The sequence below is a fragment of the Cololabis saira genome, chromosome 18, assembly GCF_033807715.1.
Source record: "Cololabis saira isolate AMF1-May2022 chromosome 18, fColSai1.1, whole genome shotgun sequence".
Lineage (NCBI taxonomy): Eukaryota > Metazoa > Chordata > Actinopteri > Beloniformes > Belonidae > Cololabis > Cololabis saira.
In genome coordinates this window covers 1,207,330-1,216,815 of record NC_084604.1, presented here as the reverse complement: position 1 = coordinate 1,216,815, position 9,486 = coordinate 1,207,330, and positions in this window count along the sequence as shown.

The following is a 9,486-nucleotide window of genomic DNA, read 5'->3' as shown; positions in this document are numbered from 1 at the left end:
CTGCCTATATAGCTGCCTGTTACTTTCCCTGGATGAAGAACTTAAGTTGAGGGAAGGAAAGAGGGTTCAGGAGGAGTTATTGAATGGGGCTGTGTAACATAGCTGCCTTGTCTGTTTGGTGGGTCTTGCTGGCTTCACCAACATTGGAAGAGCTGGCAGATACAGCGCTGGGTGCAGGAGATGGAGCGGGTGCCAGATCTACGCTTCCCTAAACACCAATGGGATTTGTGGAGTGGCTATTTTTAATTGTTGTGCTTTTATATTAATAGCCCTCTTTCTTCTATGTGGTGGCGCCTGGACGTCCTGTCGGGTGTGGTGGTGGCTGGTGATTGCTGATCCAACTCACCTGTGTTGGACACCTGGTCTAAATTTTTAAGTTCTAGTGTTCTGCCTCTTCGTTGTTAGATTGTTGTTTAACATATGTGAGAATCCTGCTGTGGACTGGAGCCACCTCTGAGTCTGCAACTGCCACCGCCACCCTTTCCAAGGATATTTATAGATCCTTCCAGACAGGTCCACCCCTAACCATAGTGCTGCCACTGCCTTATTCCACGCCTTCCCTGTTTCTGGATGAACTGTGGTTCCTGGATTCATGCAGAGGACATCACTCCCTTTTTTGTTCAAGAGACCCTTTTTAAATATACCACTCACCTTTACCTCTTTCCCTGCCACTCATTTCTGGGCCTAATCTGAATTACAACTCAAACCTTAACACTTCCAGAGAAGACGAGAGAACAATATGGGATTGTTGGAATGCCATTATGCAAGCAACCAGATGAAAGAGGATGTGTGACCTCAGGAAACCCAACATCCAGCTTAACCAAGAAACACCTCGTGGCTCAGTGTTCCAACATCTGGAAGCAGAACTTGATATCCCAACTAGAGATTGATGAAGTAAAACAACAATGCTATGGCAAGGGGGAGCCAGGACACAAGGTCACCAGAGATATGTCATCATCCCCACCCTTGGAATTCTGGTACCAAGCCCTATTAACATGTCCAGATAACCTGAACACAAGGCCAGCTGAACTGAGAAGCAAGGTCATAACAAAGCTGGATGGCTACCATGACCCCTTATCAAAGGAAAGGGTTCAAAATGGGACATTGCTGAAAAAAAGTAAGCCAGTTGTCAGAACAAATTAAGGATGCAAAGAAGAAACAACTGCCGAAGAAATATCGTAAACTCTCTCTACCTGAGGCACTGGAAACTGTCAAACTAAAATTCCCGGCCTTGTCCAACCTACGACAATCAATAGGATGTTCTCCACGGAACCATCCAAGGTGTATGCTCTACACTCAGTGGCAGGGCAATAACATTAAAATCAATCCACCCAAGGCTGAGACTGAGGAATACTGGAAAGGTATATCAGAAAAGAATCAAAGCAAGTGGATCTAAGAGCTGACCAATGTAATCTCCCATTAACCATCATAATGGCAGACATCCAAGAAAGAGCCTCAGGTATGAAGAATTGGACAGCACCAGGCCCGGACATGTTCCACACCTACTGGCTGAGAAACTGACTGCATTCCATCTGCGCCTATCGCAGCACAAATATACCAGGTGACCAGGTGCCCACGGATGGGACCCAGACAAAATGGCTAACCTAAGGACTCATTCCTCATCTTATATAGGATGGGACAATCCCATTCAATTACTGGCCAATTTCCTGCCACGGAGACCAAGATAAGTAGGCACATGGCTCCTCATATGACCACAGTTCAGAAAGCAATAAGCAGGGACAGCACAGGAACCAAGCACCAACTACTAGTCAACAGGCCAGTTGCCAATGACTGCAAATGATGGAAACTCAATCTGTGCACTGCCTGGATCAACTCTGTGAAAGTTTACAACTCAATTCCGCACTCGTGGATACTAGAATGCTTGGAAATGAACAACAATAGGACACTGAGAGCCTTCATCAAGAACTCGATGGGACTGTGGAAGACTAAAGGCCAGTTGCACAAGTCACCATCAAATGCGGCATACACCAAGGAGATGCTCTGTCCCCAGTGTTGTTCTGCATAGGCCTGAACCCTCTCAGCCAGACAATCACAAAGAGTGGCTATGGATACTGGTTCTGAAGGTGAGCGATGATCAACCACCTCCTCTACATGGATGACATCAACTTAAATGCCAAAAGTGAGCATTCCATTGACTTACTGATCCACCTCACTAGGATATACAGAAGAGACATTGGAATGTAATTTGCGCTGGATTAATGCGCTCAAATGGTATCCAAGATGGGCAAAATGATCACAACTGAGGGGATTGAGCTACCAGAGGGCAACATATTGTCACAAAGTGGGGTGGATAGGACCCAGATGCAGGAGACCAGGAGACAAGAGTTCCAAAAATAGTGATTTATTAACAAAAAGCGCTGCTGAGCAGGATCCAAAAGCCAGAATATGAATGTGACAAACCTGACCAGAAACATGGAGGGATGAAACAGTCTGACCAGCAGGGAGCATGGGAAAGACAAGACCAGACATACACATAAGGGTCGATGAGACACAGGTGCAGACAATCAGGGCAGATGGGAACCAGGGAAGTCAAAACAGAACTGAAACACAAAGACACAGGTTTCAAAAATAAAACAGGAACTAAATAACCAAACTGTGACATGATCTTGCGTTTGGGTCCTCATATACCAACTCCTGACACATATGGGGTGTTCAGGACAGCTACAAGTACCTGGGTATTCAGCAGGCAAATGGTAACTATGAGGAGACTGCAAAAAGTCAGCCCCAGACAAAAACCTGAAGAGAGTAAATGGAAAGAGCAAAAAGTCTGGGCCAGTAATAAGGTACCCCGCTCATATAGTAACCTGACCCCAAACCACCATCCAGGATGAAAGAAAAAAGATCCCTAAGAAGAAGATAGTCCCTAAGGAAAAGCTGCTATGTGAATGTCTCAGACACCAGAAATCCAGTAAGGAAAAATATGTGGAGGAGAAACCATCATGGGCACAGAAGCCCTTGAACGGCATGTACCATCAACAGATTGAAGAAGTGGCTGACATCAAGAAATCCTACCAGTGGCCAGTGAAAGGCTGGACTTCAAGACATAGCATAGCATAGCATAACAAGGACATAACAAGAACAAGGACAGGCCTTGAGCACAATAGTGATAAAGACCACGTCAGACAAGACCTCAGCTCCAGACTCTGCAAAGATGCCCCAGAGACAATCCGGCACATAATAGCGGGATGCAAGATGTTGGCATGCAAAGCATACATGGGACCACACAACCAGGTGGCAATTATACAGGAACATTTACAGTGAGTATGGGTTGAAGATCCCAAATGTCAAGGTGGGAGATACCTCCAGGGGTGGTAGAGCAAGAAAGAGTAAAATTCCTGTGGGACTTACAGGTGCAGACCAATAAACTGGTGATAGCTAACCAACCGGATATAGTGGTGGTCAACAAGCAGTGATGACTGACATGGCCATTCCATGTGACAGCAATATCAAGAAGAAGGAACAGAGAAACTGGATAAATACCATGACTTGATGGAAGAGATAGAGAAGATCTGAAAGGTTAAGACAACAGTGGGGCCAGTAGTAGTCGGAGCACTTGGAGCTGTATCCTCCAAGCTGGGAGGGAGGTGGTGAAGCAACATCTCAGTCCAGAAGAGCGCAGTCACTGGGGCAAAACCCTCAAATTCCCTGGCCTCTGGTGGAGGACCCCTCGTTGGAGAGGGCAACTGTCCACAGAAGGATGGGCGAGGGAGGAGGTTTTTTTCAAGAAACAAAAACCTCAACTGCCGTCCCCATTTGATTTTTACAAGAGAAGAAGGCACAGGGATGAGAACTGCATTTGAACTAAGCACTTTATCTTTTTTTTATGAGAATGGGAGAATATAATTAACGTTTGACTTCATACAACCTTACAAATGTTACTGTGACAGTTCCAGTACACATTACGAGGACTGTTATAAATTCAATAAAGGCATTTATAAATAAGAATTTCCACACTGTTAGCTTGAGAGAGTAAATTCTCCAAAGTTTGTTAGAGGAAAACAACAGCAGCAACAGTTAGCCAAGGGCAGAAAGCTAAGAACAGAGTGAGAACAGTGAGGAAGAACACTGATGAATTATTTACCACTATCTGCTTTATTATTGTTATTGATCTCTGCTTATGCACAAGGGAAGGATTCTGCTGTTGAGTTTTGAGATCCACCCTCCAGTGCGTTACACTCCTCTAAACCAGACCTCCATTTTGTTATATTGCACCTTTATTATTTATTACCCTTCACTGCAGATCCCTGTTGCTCCAACTCTTCTCTGCACCAGTCTTATCTTTGTGTTAATGTGTGATTAACAAGAGGCATCGAGGTGAAAGAATACACAGAAACATATGTATGTATTTGCAAATATGCACTGTTCAAGGTAAGACCAATGACATTTGAGAAATCCTTTGAACGGTGGAAGTTTTGAGTGAATTTAGCTTTCTTCTTCCTCTTCTGTTACAACGTCAACTAGAAGAGCACCAAGCAAGCACATTTTCACAGCCCAATGAGTATGAATTTGTGAAATATGAGACAATTATTCTGATCTGCACATAAACTGAATTGGTTCATACTTTGCCAATGCATTATGATTCATCAAATCCCTCCTGGTAGTCTTTGCATCATCAAGCTTACAGCCAGCTCATTGGCTGGGAATAGAAAAAAAATCCAAATGCAGCCTGAAATGCCATGTCCTTTACGCGACCTCCATATTTCACTAATGAACTGTATTGGCTCACATCAGAGTCTCCAGTATTCTCCCACATATTTGGCCTTTTATCAGTTAGGTAATTGTTGATTGTGGTCTCGTCAGTTTAGAAACATCTTGTCTAGATCCACTCTGGTTTGTCAGAATTTTTTTTTTTTAATCAGTTCTCTGGTTCTCAGGCTGGTGCTCACCTTCTAGTTCAAACGTAAACTACGGAGACTGAAATGAAGGAAATGTAAAAACATTTCATACAAAATGACATAAGAGCTGTAACCTGTGAGTATGGCGCCAGCTTGCGGTACAAAAGCTGGGCTCTGACAAACAGCCATTTTTGTGAAATAATTTCTCAATTTTAAAGCTGACATTAATAACAGGAATGTCATGTTCACTCTGTTCATAATCAGCATCTTTTCTTCTCAGGACTACTCTCGTACACAATAACACTAGCTCCTTTAAACAATTGAAGTGAAAAAGAATAAGGCAAAAACAAATCACAGACAAACATTAACATATTTAACTTTTGTCACCAAGTTATGATTCATTTCACAAAAATGAAACCAAAAAAGGACAATACTAAGTACCAATTAACTTCCATGGAAATTAAGACAGTTGCGTCCAGGTCCTGGTAAACATCAGCCCTTACAAACTATGTGCTCACACGCACGTGATTATAGTGTCCTGAGCATCGGCAACCGTTCACCTATAATGGGCCGACATCAGGCGTTGCCAAACTGAACTGTGGATTCTCATGGCTTCCACCAAAGGGGCGGGAATGTTCTACCTCTGTCATTTCAACGGACACATCAGTGGTGTTTAAGGGTGCTTTCAGACCTGTGGCCCGTTTGTTTTGTTCCGATTCAGGGGCTAAATTGATACAGTTGTTTTGTTTTTCGTTTGTGGCGTTTGTGTTCACAAGGCAACCGTCTGTAGCGGTTCAAAGTTGTTAACAAATGCCATGAACCAACTGTTCTCTCATTGGTCAGAAATGAACGCGGAAGGAGTTTCCTCTTACGTACGCCGGGAAAAACAACAACTATGGAGCATCGTAAGCCAGTGTGGCTAGTTTGTTTCTGTGTGTTTCTGTGGTTAATCGGTTGCTGTGTGGATTCTGTTCTCACTGCAAATGAACCGCTCCAGGTCTGGAAGGAAGCGAGCCGAGAACCTAAACTTAAACTTAAACTTAAACTTAAACTTTATTTATTTGTATAGCGCCAAATCATACAATATAAAATGCAACACATGGTGCTTTACATGCAGAATAAAATAACAATAAAAAAACACAATTTAAAACATTCCATACGACCCCACCCCCCACCCCCCACGTGTACACACACACACACTCACACTCATATACCTGTGCACACACTCACACGCCCACACCCACACACACACAATAAGTGGACTGGTGACATGGCTTAGCACTAACGATCCAGGTGAGGAAAACACTACCTATGGGTGGCCGTCCACACCGAGAGGCATCACCGACCACGACCACCAGAAGCATCCCCACAGAGACCCCCCCAACCCGGACAGACCAGGGCAGACCCCACACAGAAGGTGGAGCCCCCCCCCAGCTACCCAGGCCTGAGGGATCCCCATGACGACACCCCCATGGGCGGAGCAGGCACACCTCCCAGTGTGTAACCCTAACCTCTCCTAGGAGATCTCAGCTCGCTTGTTTTGTCCCGCATCCGAGCATGATTGCTGTGTTCACATGTACCAACCAAACCGATCTTTAGGGGGAAACGCTCCCTGTTTCGGAACAACTGCTCCAAACGGGACAGGAGTGAAAGCACCCTAAGTGACAGAAGTTCATCGTTCAATCACACATGGCAGCAGAAAGTACGCAGATCATACATGCGAAGACATATGTCTGTTTATGATATGATGAAGGCGTGTCAGAAGCACCAGCCATCGAGCATCACCGCGTCTTCGGGAACATTGTCCAGAAGCAAAGAGCCAAAGTGGAGGAGTTAATAGACAGGACGATGTTTGAATAAACCGTAACACAGCCGTAACACAGCATCTCAGCTGCATCTCAGCAGCATCTCCGCAGGGCTGCCTCATACACACTGTGAACCACAGTGGTGGAGGTGTAATGCTTAGGGGCTGTTTCACAGCAACAGGACCTGGACACATTGCAGACAGCTAAGGGAGTTTTCACACCTGTCCCGTTTAGAGCAGTTGTTCTGAAACAGGGAGCGTTTCCCCCTAAAGTTTGTTTGGTACATGTGAACACAGCAATCGTGCTTGGATGTGGGATAAAACAAGCAAGCCGAGATCTCCTAGGAGAGGAGGTCTCCTAGGAGAAACACACAGAAACAAACTAGCCACAATCGCTTACGATGCTCCATAGTTGTTGTTTTTCCCGGGATACGGAAGAGGAAACTCCTTCCGCGTTCATTTCTGACCAATCAGAGAACAGTTGGTTCATGGCATTTGTTAACAGCTTTGAACCGCTACAGACGGTTGCCTTGTGAACACAAACGCCACAAACCAAAAACGAAACTGTATCGATTTAACCCCTGAATCGGAAGAAAACAAAGGTCTGAAAGCTCCCTAAGACTTGGTCGAAACTGATCCAACTCAAAAGCATGCCAGCAAATCTAAATCAGGGAAAGGCTGAAACATAGATGAAAGAGAATGTGCAAAATGGGCACTTTAAACATGAAAGGAATAAAAGTGTTTCCTGTCTACGAGGCCTTTCCATCATCATTATTAGGGCCTGAGCACTTACAGTGCGAAGGCCCTATTGTATTTGTAGGAATTTTTCTTTCTTTCTTTATTTTTCCGACGAAATGAGAGCCTTTTTGCCCCCCTAAACGTGCCCCAAAAGTCACCAAATTTTGCACGCAAGCCAGGCCTGGCGAAAAATTTGATATTTAATGGCCTGCATTAATGGGCGTGGCAAGGTGGCTCAACAGCGCCCCCTAGAAAACTTTGTGCCTCAAGCCCCACAATACGGTGTGACGTACATGCACGAAAATCGGTACACACCTGTATCATGTCGCAACTTAAAGAAAAGTCTCCTGGCACCATGGCTGAAACCGAACAGGAAGTCAGCCATTTTTTCAACATTTTGAATTAATCGTGTAATTTTGGCGCAATTTATGCCATTCCTTCGGCCGTTAATACAGCCCGAACCGTAACGTGCACCCAGGTGTGTTATACATCAAAATATGCGTCTCCATCCTCCGACGACGCACATTACTTCTCTCTTTTAAAAGCGTTACCGTGGCAACGCTAGATGCCAAAAAGCGCCCCCCTTCATCTGGTTGGTCCATATTTGATAGTTCCCCAAAAGTCACCAAATTTTACATGCAAGGCAGGCCTGGTGATAAATTTGATATTTTATGGTTTGCCATAATGGGCGTGGCCTAATGGCTCAACAGCGCCCCCTAGAAAACTTTGTGCCTCAAGCCCCACAATACGGTTTGACGTACATGCACCAAAATCGGTACACACCTGTATCATGTCGCAACTTAAGGAAAAGTCTCTTGGTGCCATGGCCAAAATCGAACAGGAAGTCGGCCATTTTGAATTAATTGTGTCATTTTGGCGAAATTTCTTCAGCCGCTTCTTCACCCGAACCGTAACGTGCACCCAGGTGTGTTACACATCAAAATGTGCCTCTCCATCCTGCGACAACACACATTACTTTTCTCAGTCAAAAGCGTTACCGTGGCGACGATAGATGCCAAAAAGCGCGCCCACCCTTCATCTGGTTGGTCCATATTTGAAATTTCCTACTTCCTGCCATAACATTTGAATGGTTTGACATAGAGAATCGTGGGTGGTGTCATCGGACTCGGTATTGAGTACTTGACCTTCATTGGCATGAATTAGCCCCGCCCCTTCTTCTGATTGGTCGATATTTGATAGTCCCTATTTTCTGCCATAACTTTTGAATGGTTTGATATAGAGAGTCGTGGGTGGTGTCATCCGCTAAATGTCCAGGCCTGAAGAATCTACATGCAAGTCATACAAGCTTCCACTGCAGCCTGAATGTGCACAAGGGTGGAGGACCGTGCATCGCTGCTTGCAACTTTAATTATTATTGTTATTTTAAAATATGAAAAGTCATCTTGGCAAATCAAAGATATTGACCTCCGAGCAGATAATGTGAACAGTGGTTTCAGGCTCTCTTTGAATACGTAGGGTATGGTCAGCTTTTAATATGTGCTTGACTGTAATTCAAGCAGTTTACAACTTCAATTTACGACATTTATCTTGCAGATTTATCAGAAGGGAAATTAAGTTTAGGATCACACGTACCCAATGACAGCTTCATATTTCAGATTCAGTTTCATTGTTGTTAAGCTTCAATGTCCTGATTTACATAAAAATATGTGAAACATGGCTCAAAATGTATTAAATAAAAAGAGATTATTCATATTTTACTAAGAGCACAAAACAATGCACTTTACTCAGTTATGATACAAATACCAGATGTGTAGATGATGTATTTAGATGCATTTGCTTGAACAATTCCATCGTGTTAGAGTTTTTCCATATTTCTTATAGTAAATGGAGACATTTATGCACATTCTCATGACATGAAACTTTGAAAACCAAAAGCTGGACCTCACACTGGAAAGGAAAAGAAAGGAAAGACACATGACACGCCAGCTCCCATCCATCTCCAGCAGGCCTGGCTCTATTTTCAGGATGATATGCTGGTGTGCTTCATGTCACATCTGCAGTGTGAACCGTGACAACTAACAAGATCAAGTGAGAAGGCCTGTTTTTAGCTTCCGAGTACTAATTGGA